The sequence below is a fragment of the Balaenoptera physalus genome (assembly GCF_965194825.1).
Source record: "Balaenoptera physalus genome assembly, chromosome: 16".
Taxonomy (NCBI): Eukaryota; Metazoa; Chordata; class Mammalia; order Artiodactyla; family Balaenopteridae; genus Balaenoptera; species Balaenoptera physalus.
Genome location: NC_138898.1, coordinates 11,803,714 through 11,820,873, shown reverse-complemented (window position 1 = coordinate 11,820,873; position 17,160 = coordinate 11,803,714). Strand labels below are relative to the sequence as shown.

Here is a 17,160-nt window from a genome sequence, read left to right as displayed (position 1 = left end):
GAGGCACAAGGGACAGAAGACTGTGAACGGCCTGTCCTGGCCCATCTCGAGGGAAGGACAGAGAAAAAGCTACACAACAATAGTTTTCACTCTTTAAAAGAATAAGGTTCAATGACATTCGTTCTCTGTGTTTACGATGACTAGCCGCTGCTGCTTTCTGGTGAGTAAGGAAGGGGAGTCATCCTGAGAAACAGAGTTACTTCTGTGTTCCTCTACAACATAAAAGCCATCATCATTCTAATTATGGGACTTGGGTATCCTAAAACCAGCCTATGAGGTGTGTGTGCCTAGCTTTTAAAAGGTGCTACAGTGTTGATGACTTCTTTGTTCCCGGGGGCATTTCTGCAGTCTTTTCAGAAGAACCTTAGAGTATTAGCCAGGAAGCGCTACAACTTTCTGATGTCAGTCAGGGAGCGTGGGCTAGACCGGGAAGCACAAGGCTTCAAGGATGACCACAGCCTCACCACCTATCATGCAAAGATGATCCGCACTCAAGTACAAGTTCACCCTGAGTATGAGAAGTCTTAAAGTAATCTCCCTCCCCAAAGTCTGGCCCTAAGATCACACCTTAGACACTGAATAGGGTAAAATGCTCACAATCTCCTTCTACCCCGCCTCCCCCCTCAGCACCACACCTCCACTCCAGTTTCCCCAAAGCAGCATTTCCAGGACAGCACGATTCTTTAATCCACTGAAACTTCAACACTGGCTAAAGTGTACTATTATTTCTATTTTTTTTTAATTCCCTTTCACACCATTTAGACTGTAAACACACAAATCTCTAAATCCCAAATGCTAGGTGCAAACCCTTGGTGATTATGTTAAAGTCAGGCTTTTTAAATTCTATTTGATCTTTATCTGATTTCTGAAGTGGAACTCTCTGCAGAGGAAAAGAGTTGAAACTGCTTTTTTTATGATGCAGCTGAACAGATAAAACAAAAATTAAATACAACCAGAACACAGTACAAGAGTCATACCCTCCAAAATTACATACGGATTTGGTTAATGTGGTAGGTGAAATATCTTTTAAATCAAATGTTAGCATGTGCTCTAAAGACATTTTCCATCTTAGGACTCAGAGTAAACAAATTTTATTTCTTCAGAGCAGAGGAGAATGGCAAGGTAGAGAATCAGATGACATTGGAAGAGAGCCTAGATCTCACCCCTCCTCAGATGCCAATCAGATACAGCCTAGGGCTCCTGGGCTAAATTAGAAGATGAAGGTCAACTTGGTTACTAATTTCCCAGAGACAGCCCAAGGGAAGCAAGACAGAAAAGCAGAACCAACCCTGGGACTCAAATAGGATTGAATGCATATCATAGCATTATTTATAGCCCAGGACAGGTGGGTAATAATTTGGCTGGACAAGAATTTAGGCCCTTTCCTGAGTTATTCACCTACTGTTCAAAGAATGCAAATGCCTTCCTATTGTAGCCACAAGCTAGACATCAGCCAGGAGTCCTTAAGTGGATACACCCTCTGGTATAGGCAGGCACTACCTCTGAAGGGCAAGACTTATAATCAGCTGGCCATGAGGTCTTGAAAAATGCCTACCAATGTATACTTGATAAGATACATAATCGCTGAGCCCTGGAAGCCATCCAGGAGCTCACCAGGTCTTTGAAAGGGCAAAGTGAGACAGATATAACAGTGTAACAAGGACACTCCTCTCAAACTTCGTCCTAAGCACAAGCCTTGATCAAGAAGAAAATTAAGAGACAAGGGGTTTCATTTAATTTTGCTGAAGTAAGTATTATTATTTCCATTTTATAGAAAAACAGGGCTTCCCTAGTGGCGCAGTGGTTAAGAATCTGCCTGCCAATGCAGGGGACACAGGTTCGAGCCCTGGTCCGGGAAGATCCCACATGCTGCAGAGCAACTAAGCTCGTGCGCCACAACTACTGAGCTTGCACTCTAGAGCCCGCGAGCCACAACTACTGAGCCCGCATGCCGCCATTACTGAAGCCTGCATGCCTAGAGCCCGTGCTCCACAACAAGAGAAGCCACTGTAATGAGAAGCCCTCGCACCGCAACGAAGAGTGGCCCCCGCTGGCCACAACTAGAGAAAGCCCACGTGCAGCAATGAAGACCCAATGCAGCCAAAAGTAATAAATAAATAAATTAAATAAATATTTATTACAAAAAAAAAGAAAAAGAAAAACCACTTGGGAGTTAATCACTGCTTTGACCTGGCTTAAAAGCTCCCACTAAGCTTGTTACTAAGACCTTGGAAACCCTTGGCCTCCAAAAATACTTTAACACAGACACTGTTACTGCTAACAGGGGCAAAAATGGAAAGTTCTCAGGGTTCCTGGAGCCCAAAGCAGAGTCCTCTCCAACCTCCCAGACACACTAATTTCATCCCTTGCCCACTAGATGATGACATAAAAAAAGAAAAAAGAAAATTTAAAACCTAGGGGACTTCCCTGGTGGCGCAGTGGTTAAGAATCTGCCCTGGTCCGGGAAGATCCCACATACCGTGGAGCAACTAAGCCCGTGTGCCACAACTACTGAGCCTGCGCTCTAGAGCCCGCGAGTCGCAACTACTGAGCTTGCGTGCCACAACTACTGAAGCCCGTGCGCCTAGAACCCGTGCTCCGCAACGAGAAGCCACCGCAATGAGAAGCCCGCGCACTGCAACAAAGGGTAGCCCCCAGCTCGCCGCAACTAGAGAAAGCCTACGCGCAGCAACGAAGACCCAACGCAGCCAAAAATAAATAAATAAATAAATTTATTTTTAAAAAATTAAAAAATAAAACCTAGGGCCAAGATCCAAAGCCAACCACAATTCAAAAGGAGAGAACAATGGATACTTTGATCTTCCTTTTCAACTCTCATCACAGCTGACTGTTTTCAGCACTGCTGGGATGGCTCAGTGAACTATGGGAAATGACCTGAAAGGTCCACTGGTAATGACTAAACGGGGACTGCGTCTTGAAAAAGACTTCTTGCCTCCAATTTTGTTAATTTATTTATTTTTTTAACTAACAAAGGTTTTTCTGCAATTGCCAGTCCCAAAGTGAAGCTGAACATTAATTTTCATTCTATCCTTAGTCATTCTCTCACTCCAGGCAGGAACATCACTGAGCCTTGCCTATGAGACCGAATGTTGGTTAAACAAACGACACCTTGTTCACCTGTCAGCTAAGCTTGCAGCAGACTCAATCCCCAAGCCCAAAGGAGAGCCAGATTTTTCCTCAATGCACTCACTGCCATAAACACTGCTGCTATCAAGCAGAGTGAAGAGATTATTTAGGAGATGTGGCAAATAACACTGTAATTGCTTTGAAGGGAGAGGCAAACTTACAGGACTTGCCCCTAAGCTCAGCAATTTGTCAAATGAGCCAGCGTAAAATTACCCTCCCCCAAATACCTCTCCGCCCACTACCAGAAGGAATCTATTCTGACTTGGTTGCTGCCTTTAAGCTGCCACTTTTTCAGGTTTTCTATCTATTCCAAATGAGACAAGCTTATCCTCTGATTAAACATGCCATATAATATCAGAAAATCCATCAAATCATGTAGGCCAGAGAGTAAATCATCCAGCTCCTCAATATCATCGTCACTGTTTTACTAGTAGCACAAATAAGAAAGAAGGCTGCATGGGCTGAAGAGGCACTTCACAAACTCTTAAAGCTTTCCAGACACACAGACCATGAGTATTTTGGGACACGAGGCTGGGTTATTGAGGTTGCTCTGTAGCAAAGAACTCCTCTTAGAAATAAGACTCAGTATAAGAGATATTAATTATTCAAAGAAGTTTTAAAAAGTAATAAAAGCAGACACATGCTATAACATGGATGAATCTTGAAAACATGCTAAATCAGACACAAAAGCACAAATATTGTATGATTCCACTCACATGTGGTACCTAGAACAGGAAAATTCATAGAAACGGAAAGTAGAATGTGATGACCAAAGGCCAGGAGAAAGGGGCACTGGGGAATTGTTGTTTAAGGAGTGCAGTTTCTGTTTGGGATGATGAAAAGGTTCTGGATATGGACAGTGGTGATGGTTGCACAATATTGTGAAGGTACTTACTTAATGCCACTAGATCGTATACTTAAAGTGGTTACAATGGGAAATTTTAAGTTTGCTTATGTTACCACAATTTTTTTTTAATTCATTTTATTTATTTATTTTTTGGCTGTGTTGGGTCTTTGTTTCTATGCAAGGGCTTTCTCTAGTTGTGGCAAGCGGGGGCCACTCTTCATCGAGGTGCGCGGGCCTTTCACTGTCGCGGCCTCTCTTGTTGTGGGGCACAGGCTCCAGACGCACAGGCTCAGTAACTATGGCTCACGGGCCCAGTTGCTCCACGGCATGTGGGATCTTCCCAGACCAGGGCTCGAACCCATGTCCCCTGCATTGGCAGGCAGATTCTCAACCACTGCGCCACCAGGGAAGCCCCTACCACAATTTTTTAAAAGCTGTATGTAAAAACTAGAATTATAAAAATAAAATTACAGGTGATAAATAATAAACCTAACCAAAGGGGCATAAAAGTTCTGTATTTAAAATCCATTTAAGATAACCAACAAGGACCTACTGTATACCACAGGGAACTATACTCAATATTATATAAGAAAAGAATTTCAAAAAGTATATACACACATGTATAAATGAATCACTGTGCTGTACACCTGATACCTACATGATATTGTAAATCAACTACACCTCAATAAAAAAAATCTTTTTATTAAAATTAAAATAAATAAATAAAATCCATTTAAGAGTCAAAAAATCAACACTCCCAAAGTGCCAAAACAGTGCAGACAAAGCTACCGCTGCTCCCCTGCTTCTCTCATCCAGTCTCAGGACTTCACGTACCACATCTATGCTGACAACTCCCAGGTTTGTAAGTCCAGCCTGGACCTCTCCCCAAACACCCTGTCTGTATAGCAACTGCATCCTCCACATCTCCACTTGGATGTCCGACAGTCCTCCCAAACTTACCTGGTCAAAAGCCAAATCACTGTCCTTTCCGCCCACAGACCTGCTCCACCTGTAGTCGTCCTGTCCTGCTTAGTGGTAACTCTACCCTTTCACCCTCACCCCCTTTACAGTCATTCTCAACCAGGCAGCCAGCAGCATCCTTTTAAAACAGAAGTCAAATGGTCTCACTCCTTCCTCTTCAAAACCCTCCAATGAATTCTCATCTCTCTCAGAGTAAACTTAAACTCTGGACAATGGCCTACAAGGCTCTAAATCAGGAGTCAGCAAACGTTGGGGGCCAGATCCTGTCCACTGCCTGTTTTTGTAAACAAAGTATTATTGGAACACTGCCACTCCTACTGGTTTATGTATTGTCTGTGGCTGCTTCAGCGCTACAAGCTACAGGGCGGGCGGAGCTGAGGGGTTGCTATAGAGACTATAAGGCCTAAAACATTTACCGCTGGCCCTTTACAGCATCGGTCTGTCCTCCCCTGCTCGCAATGATTTGCACCTCTCCTCGCCCCTTTGCCGGCTTCTCTTTCCACTGTCTGACTCACTCACTCTGCGCCAGCCACCGTGGCTTCCTTGCTGTTCCGCGGGCACCCCAGGCAAGCTGGCACCTCAAGGCCACCGCCCACGCGGCTCGGCGGGGCTGCTCTCCCGCAGACAATGGCACGGCTTTGCTTGTGCAACTAGAGCAAGACCTTCCCTAACCAAACTATATTTCAAACTGCAGCCCTTGCCCCACCCTCCAAAAAACCCAGGTAGCCACACCGTTCCCCCTGTTTATCTTTCTCCATAGCACCAATCACCTATTATGGTACGTAATTTTCTTTTTTGTCTGACTTGACCTCAATACATTAGAATATTAGCTCCATGAGGGCAGAGATTTCTGTATGTTTTGTTCATGTATCCCAGTGCCTAGAACAGTGCCTGGCATACTGTAGCAGCCCAATAAATATTTGTTAAATATAGTTGGAAGAGTATGCATGGTATAGTTTGTGAGCCTAAGGCTAAATTCAAGATTTCTATTCTAATCGTAGGGGGTAAAAATCAAATAATTAACAAAAGAGATGGGAAAAACTAGGATCCGTACTTTAAAAGAATCTGAAAACACAATTTTGGCTTCTAACACATCCAAATACAGACAAATACTTCCAAGTTAAATTTCTCAATTAAAAAATCAAACACCAGTCTAGAGTTGCAATTAAGTAATAAATATATGTGCTCACAATGCGAAACCTGTTTTAAGCTGTAATCTCCAATTTATTCATATCCTACTGAACTTTATTTTTAATCTTCAAAAATCGACATTTTAATTAATATTCAATACATTTCCTATTATACTATTCCAATATCCCGTTAATACTGCTTTTCATATTACCCTCTTAGCTGAAAAGACCAGAACTGGTAAAAAAAACTCCTGCTTTGATGAAGTAGGTTAAAGAAATGATATGTTTGCAAAAAAAAAACAACCAACCATGTGCTAACAAAATTGGCAACTCTAGTTTTTCTAAGCAATATTTTAAAGAAGAAAAATGTATCATGCAAGTAAAGTCAAGGACGTTAGAATGATAGTAAATTGTTTGCCCCACTATCAAGAATACTAAGGAAACCTGAAAGGAAATCTGTAAGAACTCCAGGTTTTGAATTTACCAAGTAACAAACCAGCCCTATAGGCAGAGGGTTTAACAAATACAATTTTGATATTTAACAACACTAGTATACCTGAAATGACTCAGAAACTAATAACACATTAGTTTTTGTTTAGAAAAAAGCTTAGAAGAACATGCAGCAGGCTGTTTAAATAGCGGTTACCTGGAGCAACAGGTGGGATTATGCAGAATTTTTGACTTTTTAAGATTATATATTTCTATAATGTTTGCATTTTATGTAACCTTATATTCCTTTGTAAGAGAAAAATAAAGATATAGAGAAATGATATAGAAATAAGTTTGTATACAGCAGGTAAAAACTCTCAACTGAAAATGATTAATGAAGCAGTTATCTTAGAAATAAATTGTTTTCATCTCACAAATAGCTAATGTTCAGATGAGAAGTTGCAAACTACACACAAATGTGTTTTGTTTGGCCTATCAGGTGTCTTCCGGTTTTCCTTTCACTTTCAAACTGTGAATTAACTTCCAGAGAGTTTAGTGGTTAAAAGTATCAGTTTTGGAGCAGAACTACCTAGGGATAAATCCTAGTCAGCTGAATGACCTTGGGCAAATTACTTAACCATTCTGTGCCTCAGTTTCTTCATCCATAAAATGGGGATAACAATATCCCTACCTCATTTAGGATTAAATGAGTTAATATTCGTCACATACTAAGAATAAAGCCCAGAATATAATAAGCACTATATTTATTTAAATATTTGCTATTATTATTCACATAAAAGTCCAGATTTCTAGATTTTCTTGAAATATTGGAAGATCTAGCAAAATTGGGCATGCAATTCCCACCTTAATGCAATCATCAGGTGCTGAGTAGCCTAGTGGCTCTCTCCTTTTAACAGAATACACCTTTTTAGTTGACTCTAATCCTCACCAGGGCCTGTCTAGTGCTTATAGACACCAGCATTTGAGTTTATACCCTCTGATCTAAACTGAAAAAGGAAAATACTTTATAAAATCAGAATTTCATTGTTTCCACCCACCAGGGAGTTGCTTTTATATTCATTAATTTATTAATCTAACCACCCATCAACATTTAAGTGTCTACTACGAAGCAATGGGGATCCAAAGACATTAAAATGGGACTACAGCTTAGTGTTTGAGAGCCTGGCCTCCAGAATAAGACTACCTGGGCTTGAGTGCTGGCTTCATCACATGGTAACTGAAGAACCTTGGTCAGGTTACTTAGACTCTCCGTACCTCAATTTCCTCACCTATAAAATGAGGGAAATAACAACACCTACATCATCGGGTAAGGAAAATGGTAACAAATGCAAAGCTCTAAGACCAGGACCTTGTGTATGGTTAGCACTCACATGTTAGCTTAGAATTAATTTTAATTAGAAAAGAAAAAAAGAAAAAGTTGGTCCCTGAACTGATGGAGGCCACATACCAAGAACATGAGCATGCAAATCAATTATGTGCCACGCAATATTAATGGCGCTAAAACAGAAAGAAATCAAGGCTTATGTGTAGACTTAAATGACGCACTGAAGAGTCACTTGTTCAAATAATTCTATCCCCATTCCCCTATAAACAGAGAGGAAGTGAAATGGGGTAGGATTAGTCTTTCATTCAGATAAGACCAAGGTCTGAGTCTGGACCCCGCTCAGCAGTGTGGTCTTAAGATCAAGACTGAACTTCTCACAGTCTTGTGAAGGTTGGATATAACAAATGTCAGACCCAAAAGTTAGTGATTAGAACAGAGTGGCCCTTTGCTGAGTCACAGTTATTATTTTCATAAGCCTTTTATTTTAGAATAATTTTACAGAAAAATTGTGATGATATTACAAAGAGTTCCCATACAATTATTCTTTTTTATCCATATTGTTATTCTGGTGGTGAAGAGAGGTAAATAACTTCTAGGCTACCTTTAAAACCCATGGCAACAATGAGGACTATCACTCTGGGAAAATCCCGATTTAAGCACTCAAAGCACCACAGCACATCAATAAACTGATTTAACAAGTTTGTTGAGATGTGTCATGGTTTAAAGGCTGACCTGAGTAAGAGGCTATGACGCTCACCGCAGACCTCGCTACCCCTTCTCCACGTGACCATCTCCAACAGGAGCTTCAGCAGGCGTGCGGGGTATCCCCTCAACCCGTACCACAAACCCAATGGCTTCAAAAATTCCTTTTTTCTCCAGGGCCCATCCTAACACGGTTACTTCCTAACCAACCAGAAATAAAACTCTGTGGCCCAAACAGACCTGCATTTGAAAACAGCAGGGACAGCAGCGTCTGGGCTCTTGAAGGTCAGACTCTGAGTGGCCATCCAGAAGGCTGTGGGCTGGCAAAGGCAGGGGAGAAAAATGTTGGCTCCAAGCCTGGGCCCTAGTGCTCACCGAGCAATTAATTACTTGTTCTATTCTCTTATATCTGACTCCTAGCAGCTGCCTATCATAAAGGTAATGTGAAAAATATCATTTTAAATTGTACAAAATAGAAATTAGGGAACTCAGAAGAGACATATCCAGACAATAGCTAGAAAAGTGGGAAAACAACAGCTATTGTCCCAGAAATCGAATGCAGTTCACACTAACATTCAGACCAATTTTTTTTTTCTTTTTTCAGACCCGCTTTTAAGAGCTCTCAAAAACCTTATGTCATAGACATTTCTGGATAGTTTTTAAAGCCTTTAAGAATAAGAAAAAAGTATCCTCTGAATTGAAGCTTTAGAGTAATAAAGGTGGAAAAGCTGCTACAAGATATGTGTGCCTGAAAGATGGCAGCATTTGAGCACTGCAGTGGGGTTTCTCCTCTTCACCGGTGCTGAGCTGCTGCTGTAACAATCTTCTCTGACTCAGCACCTAAGAGGCACGATGGGAGTACCATCAAAAAGCCATGCATTATTAATAAGAGCCTTGGCATCAAAGCAGAATGATTTGGAAAACAGGGAAATGTCTGCAGAGAAAGAGTAGCAAACAGTTTAAATCATTTTTGCCAGTGTCAGAAATGTCCACTCCAACTCACTTTTCTTCTAAGCTGTCTTTTCCACTTTTAACCCTTAGTTTTAGCCCTAATTCTGATCTCTTTATGCCCTGTGTCCCTTAAATTCCCAATGGTTATTTACATTCTGAGTGGACTTCTCTGTGTTAATTTGCTCCTGTCAAGGTTAGACTGTACATGTGTTAGATCACCGTGAAACCAGAGGGCAACAGTACTGCTCTGCAGAAGCCCAAGGAGACACCACACACGGGCTGGACAGTTACTATCACCTGAAAACCAAGTCTGTCTTCTCATGTGACCTAAGCTCCAAATTCACAGCAGGCAAGCTAATGGGGACAAAATCTATTTACTCTTATAACAGTTTTAGGGCCCCAGTGTCTACCGTAAAATGAGCAGGCAAGAATGAAGCTGGAAATTAGTCCAGTGGTGAAAGACAATAACGGGTAACTCAAAATTCAATTCCACTTCTCTGGTAATATATCAAATTAGGAAAACTAATCCCTCCTCTTAGACCAGTGGCTCTCAACCAGGGGTGATCTTGCTCCCCAGGGGACAGCTGGCAGTATCTGGAGACATTTTTGGTCGTCACAGCTGAGGGACGGGGGTGCTATAGGATCTCGTGGGTAAAAGGCCAGGGATACTGCTAAACACTCCACACTGCACAGGACAGCCCCCAGCGACAAAGAATTACCCAACCCAATATGTCACTAGTGCCGTTACTGAGAAAGTCTGCCTTAGACAACTCATTTAACTTGTTTGTGCCTAACACTTACTTTTAAATTAACCATTAATATTTTTAGACAAAAAGCATAGTAGTAATGTATAAGTATGTTTATTAATGTCTAGTTCGCTCTTAGATTTTTTTTTTAATTAATTAATTAATTTATTTTATATTTGTTTGGCTGCGTTGGGTCTTCATTGCTGTGCACGGGGTTTCTCTAGCTGTGGTGAGTGGGGGCTACTCTTCGTTGCAGTGCGCAGGCTTCTCATTGCGGTGGCTTCTCTTGTTGTGGAGCACGAGCTCTAGGCGCGCAGGCTTCAGTAGTTGTGGCTCATGGGCTCTAGAGCTCTGGCTCAGTAGTTGTGGCGCACGGGCTTAGTTGCTCCGCAGCATGTGGGATCTTCCAGCACCAGAGCTTGAACCCGTGTCGCCTGCACTGGCAGGCGGATTCTTAACCACTGTGCCACCAGGGAAGCCCCCACTTTTAGATTAATAAACAGATCATATTTCTTTTCAATTCCCTTTGAACTGAACATGTCTTCCTTTATAAATGAAGCAAAGACTAATACCATCTTTTCTACAACATAAGGAAAAAACACATGAGCAAGATTTATATAAAGTAGTGTCTGCTTCTGACTATTACTGAGTAGCTTACTGTAGACCAGGGATTCCTCAGAGAACAACTAGAAAAGCCAAATAAAATACAAAAAAAAAAAAGTTTGAAGACTTTGGAGAGTTGTTGAGGCAACCAGGACTCGAGGAGACAAAATCCTGGAGAAGGGAGAATCCCTTGGCAGTGAGCCACACACTGCAGTTGGTTTGTTCCTCCAGGTATTCGCCAATTCTGGGTACCAAGAACAAGGCTGAAGAAGCAGGCAAACAGTCTGGGCACGGGACTGAAGCCACTACTAAGAGGCAGAGAAACCAGGAGAGCTTTTTGGCAGTTACCTCAGGTCTAAGAAACAAAAATGGAGACTTAAGGGGCCAGGATCCTAATGAAAAGAACTGAGCCAGTTGTCCCTTTATGAGATTTTGTAGAATCCCAACGCTGCATAGGTCAGGGGGCTAAGAAACCAAGCCGAAAGCCTCTGAAGAGCACAGCTGGGGTTTTTTATCCATCCCATGTGCTGAGGAGACAAAGATTAAAGTTCAGGACACACCATGGAGGAAGGGCCATGGTAAACAGCCCAGGTTCTCAGTTGGAACTCCTGCAGGCCTATTCCCTAAGAGCAGGCAAAGCAGAAGTAAATGGAGCCTTACAAAAACCACACCCTAGCTTTGGTCCGCCCAATAGGATAAATGGGATCAGCTCTCATCCTATTTGCGTAGCAAGCGAAGTGAGCCTTCTCTAGAAAAGAATAAAATCATGTAAGGCCAACTACAATTTTTTATACACAACATCCAGTTTTCAATCAAAATTACCAGGCATGCCAAGTGACAGGACACCAGATGACTGAATATCAAAAGAAGAACCAGACAATAGGAAAAGACCCACAGGTGATCCAGGTATTGGAGTTATCACTCATGGGCTTTAAAAATAAGTACAGTCGAGAAAAGAGAGGAAAAAAATTAAGAAAAAAGATGGGGAGAAAAAAGAAGAATTTCACCATAAATGGAATCTATAAAAAAGTATTGGGACTTCCCTGGTGGTGCAGTGGTTAAGAATCTGCCTGCCAACGCAGGGGACATGGGTTCGAGCCCTGGTATGGGAAGATCCCACATGCCGCGGAGCAACTAAGCCCGTGAGCCACAACTACTGAAGCCCGCGTGCTGAGAAGCCCGTGCACCGCAACGAAGCGTGGCCCCCGCTCACCGAAGCTAGAGAAAGCCCACGCGCAGCAACGAAGACCCAACGCAGCCAAAAAATTTTTTTTAAAAAGTATCAAATAAAAATTTGAGAACTAAGAAATTAAGAATTTAGTAGACAAGTTTAATACTGGATTAGACATAGCAAAAAAAAGGAGAATTAGTGAACTAGAAGTCAGGAAAATAGAAAACATCCAGATTGAAGTTTGTAGAGTAGGGGAGGAGAATAGAAAAATACAGGTTTGTACTGAGCACTAGCCTTAGAAAGTGCCTTGGCAAAGTAGTGTTTATGGACCCACTGGATATTGTATGTAGAAACGAACACAGGTGCTACCTTTGACAATTATACAGGATTTATGTTACTTGCTCACATCCAAGACAGTACAATAATCAGAAAAATAATCTTTGGGCTTAATGAGAAAGACTGTGAGAGCCTTAACACAGTAAAGATGGAGAATCTAACAATTCTTAGCTTGCTCTCTATCAATCTCAAAGTTAAAATGATCAAGTCAGTGGTCAGATTCAAATGGCTCCATTTCTGCCCTATGGTAACTAGAACCTTAAAGATACTAATTTATGGGACTTCCCTGGAGGTCCAGTGGTTAAGACCCTGTCTTCCAATGCAGGGGGCACAGGTTCGATCCCTGGTTGGGGAACTAAGATCCCACATGCAGAGCAGTGCAGCCAAAAAAAAAAAAAAAAAAAAGATACTAATTTGTAAAATTTTTAACCAATATTTTACTATGAAAAATTTCAAACATACAGCAAAGTTGAAAGAATTTTACAGTGAACACCCATATACTCACCATCTTGATTCTACTAAACTTTTTTTTTTAATTGAAGTATAGTTGATTTACAATGTTGTGTTAGTTTCTGGTGTACAGCAAAGTGATTCAGTTATACATATATACATATTATTTTTCATATTCTTTTCCATTATGGTTTATTATAGGATACTGAATATAGTTCTCTGTGCTATACAATAGGATCTTGTTGTTTATCCATTCCATATATAATAGTTTGCGTCTGCTAATCCCTAACACCCAATCCAACCCTCTCCTGCCCCCCCTTACTCTTAACTTTCTCATCACAAATACATCCATCTACCTATCCATCAATTCATCTTATTTTTTCATGCATTTCCAAGCAAATTACAGAGATCAGTATATTGCCCTCTAAATACTTCAACATACATATCATTAATAAGAGATCGATATCTGCATAAATACTCCCCCTTTGGTGTAAAATTCCATAAAATGAACAAGTATACATTTGCTGAGTTTTGACAAATGCACACACCTGTGTAACCCAAATCCCTATCAAGATATGAAATACAACCATCACCCCGAAAGTTTCTCAAGCCCCCTCCTAGTCGGTCCCCATGATCACTTCCCCCTCCCAGAACAAGTGTTACTTTTAACCCACTATGTTACAGAACTGCATTTTAAACATTTTCAAGTCTCTAGTGTAAAGAGTCAATCTTAGAAAAGTAATGTTTAAAAAGGACAAGCATTTTCATTATAAAATATTAAATGGAAGCACATTCCTGAAGTTAAATTTAATGTATCTATACATGTAAAGTAGGAAAGAGACATCTTTCAATTCCTATAAACCACTTAAAGTGTGGTATTAGTAATAGCTAATTTACTGCCAGTATCTTTCAATGTGATAATATTTAGCTCCAAAGAAGGCACATTGATTGGTATGTCCAACATATGTACCCATTATTTAACAACTGTTCTTGTTTTCTGAAATTCTACTTTTATGAATTCATGGAAGCACAAAATATTCTAGGGAAGAATCCTTACTTTCAGACTTCCAATTTATCTGTAATTTATATTCCTTGAATATTTGCTTTCTTTTCTGCATATGACCAAAGTGAATCTTTCTTGGCAAGAATGGATTGCTCTCTCTGCTGTGAACTGTAGTTACCTGGCGTTATCTAGCAACCAGTTAATTTAACATAAATTAACAGATTATGCCTGTACTCTGGTCCTAGAATATTATTAGACAGATAGCAGCTAAGACCTAAGTAAGTAAGCGATCAAATGATGCTAGTTGAACCCAATGATGCTAGTTGAACCCGGCAAAACTTCCTTGAGAATTAATTACTATTCTTTTCATTTCTGAGACTTCCTATAGGTGGGGAAATATGAGTCATTCTGATAAAAGTGAAGGTGCGGCACAATCAGCCCGCTTTAGGCATTACTACTACATGAAACACACACCAAAGAATGTTCTTCTATGGCATAAGGTAAAGTCCAGATTTTCTTACAGGACTGAAAACGTGACAGTCACTTTGCCTCTAGATTGTTTTAACACTTTAAGTATATAAAACTGTACATAATGTGAGCTCAATTATGTTTTTGAAAAATTACACACATACCAAAAAAAAAAAAGAGAGAAAGAAAGAAAGAGCACCAAAATGTTAACAGCAAATTATCTTTGGGTTGAGATTTTAAGCTATCTTTATTTTCTTTATGCTTTGCTGTACTTTCCAAATTTAAACAGTGAATGTATTCGTTTTATAATCCAAAATAAATACATACTTAAAAAAATAAAAAATAATACAAAACCCCTAGCAGCAACTGACCTGTAATGATCCCCATCTCACTCTGATTACAGACTTACAATGCTCTTTGTACCTGTTTTATCTTTCTGCTCACCCCAAAGATGCACATAACCTGGTTTTCCCAGCAGCAAAGCACCTTGACATCCCACTTACCCCATGTTTGTAAGGACAATAGATGGTAATTCAACTGTTTTAAACCTATGCCCCCTACAATCATGCTTTCTCACTATCTTTGGTGTATTCCCACCTGCCAAGTTTTTTTTTTAAACTTATTCACTGTAGTCTGCATTATAAAAACAATAGGTATGTTGAGTGTGCTTTTTCTATTTATACACAAATGTCTCTCTATCCCCAACCAAAAAAAAAAAAAAAAAAAAAAATCCTGGTATCATCATACCATCATCATTCAATGCCAACTTTATAAGAATCCCTGATAAGACTGGTGAAAATCCCTGGTATTACAACCAGACTGGGAATCAGCTCTAGGCTTGGTATTGCCTGGGAGACTGACTAAATCCTGTAACATCTCTCAGATTCCATTTCCCCACCTGTACAATACAGAGTTTGTTCCAGTAACCCTGAATATCCTCTTCCTCTCTTAAGTTGTGATCCTGTATGTGTGACTTAGTCCTGAAAACACATCTAAGATTACAATCTCCCAATAGGCAGACTATCAATCATAATAGCAGCTAACATTTATTGGGCATGCTCACCATTGCCGGGGACCTTGCTAAGCACTTCACTATGAGGTAGGAACTGATATTATCCCATGAGGAAACTGAAGTAAGTACAGAACGGTTCAGTAAACTTGCCTGACGTCACAAAACCAGCAAACTGCAGAGATGGGACATGAGCTCAGGTGTGACTCCAGAACTCATTGCGGGTTTACATCTCACAGGGGCAGGCGAATTCCCCTTATCCTAAATAGAGCACAACGGCCTTGTCCTAAATAGAGCACAACGGCCGGTACAACATAACTTGTATTTCTAAAAGGCCTGTAAGCCAGATGATTGATTGACGGATAGAGAAAGAGACAGGGAGGCAGGGAGGGAGGAAGGAAAGGGGGAAAGAGAGAGAGATAAAGGAAAGAAAGAATTCTATACCTCTGATTTTTAGGACTCTAGGAATTCTAAGTATAAACATCCTTACTATTCTCATGGTTATACATCATCAAGAAACAAGTTTACTTTCCTCACCAGTTTCAAAAAGCCTGACTGACTTGACTGTGTTTATGCTCAGATATGATTAGCTCAGCTCCATGGTTAGAGAGCAGTGCAAATGCAGTCCTGCAGCTTTGCATAGAGAACAACTCTTTGCATAAGGAGTAGCCTGGGGGGAAGTTCCCCAATTCCTGACAGCTACCTCATAAATACCTAACACCAGTCACAAGGGAGAGCTGCTGTAAAGGGGGACAAAGGCACAAAACAATTCATCTCTGTACCTGGAAAATAACTCAAAACCACATGATGGAAACCCACTTTCAACATAACAATGAGAACTTCCCTGATGGCGCAGTGGTTAAGAATCCGCCTGCCAATGCAGGGGACAGAGGTTTGATCCCTGGTCTGGGAAGATCCCACCTGCCAGGAAGCAACTAAGCCCATGCACCACAACTACTGAGCTTGTGTTCTAGAGCCCGCAAGCCACAGCTACTGAGCGCGCGTGCCTACAGCCCATGCTCCTTCCAACAAGAGAAGCCACGACAATGAGAAGCCCACGCACCTCAACGAAGAGTAGCCCCCCCAACTCCCTACAACTAGAGAAAGCCCGCGGGCAGCAACGAAGACCCAATGCAGCCAAAAAAAAACTACGGGAAAGCAGGAAAAATGATGTATGAACAAAATGAGAATATCAAAAAAGAGATGGAAAATTTTTAAACAAACCAGGCAGAAATTCTGGAGCTGAAAAAAAAAATAAACCAACAAAACATAACAATTAGCCACATCATTCCGTTCACCAAAAAATGATGGCACTGAGATAGGCTGATAAATAAGCAGAAGTCTAAACTGCTCTTCCTTAAAAAGCAACAGACAGCTTAAGTATACTTTTTTTTTTTTTTTGATGTGGACAATTTTTAAAGTCTCTACTGAATTTGTTACAATATTGCTTCTGCTTTATGTTTTGGTTTTTTTGTGGCATCTCAGCTCCCTGACCAGGGATTGAACCTGCAACCCCTGCATTGGAAGGCGAAGTCTTAACCACTGGACCACCAGGGAAGTCCCTAAGTATACTTTTTAAGAACTTAATTTTCACATTAGTTTCCCAAAAGAAGTTCAAAAAGCTTTGATCCTCATACTTCAAAGTGCCCTTTCTAAGTACAAAGAGATGAACTGTGCCCAGATCGGGGGGGGGGGGGGGGGGGGGAGAAAAAAAGGGTTTATCTAGGCTTCACACCTACCACTTCTTTGGGCCTATTCCAGTAATACAGTCATTTAAGTGTCAGTATTTCCACACAGCTAATGGCATCTATTTTTCTTCTCCCAACTATAAGTTTAAAGAGT

At 40.8% G+C, this 17,160-nt stretch overlaps 1 protein-coding gene across 6 annotated transcripts in view; it reads right to left on the bottom strand.

The window, feature by feature from the left end:
• B4GALT5 (beta-1,4-galactosyltransferase 5) overlaps positions 1-17,160 on the bottom strand; it is an 86,877-nt gene that overhangs the window by 43,389 nt on the left and 26,328 nt on the right. Inside the window, exon 1 of one of the 6 annotated variants that reach the window (XM_082430492.1) lies at positions 8,822-8,840. The exons of the other annotated variants lie outside the window; for them this stretch is intronic. The gene's annotated coding sequence lies outside the window, so the exon portion shown is untranslated. Of the gene's footprint in view, positions 1-8,821; positions 8,841-17,160 lie in introns of those variants that run through there. 6 annotated transcript variants of the gene reach the window in all.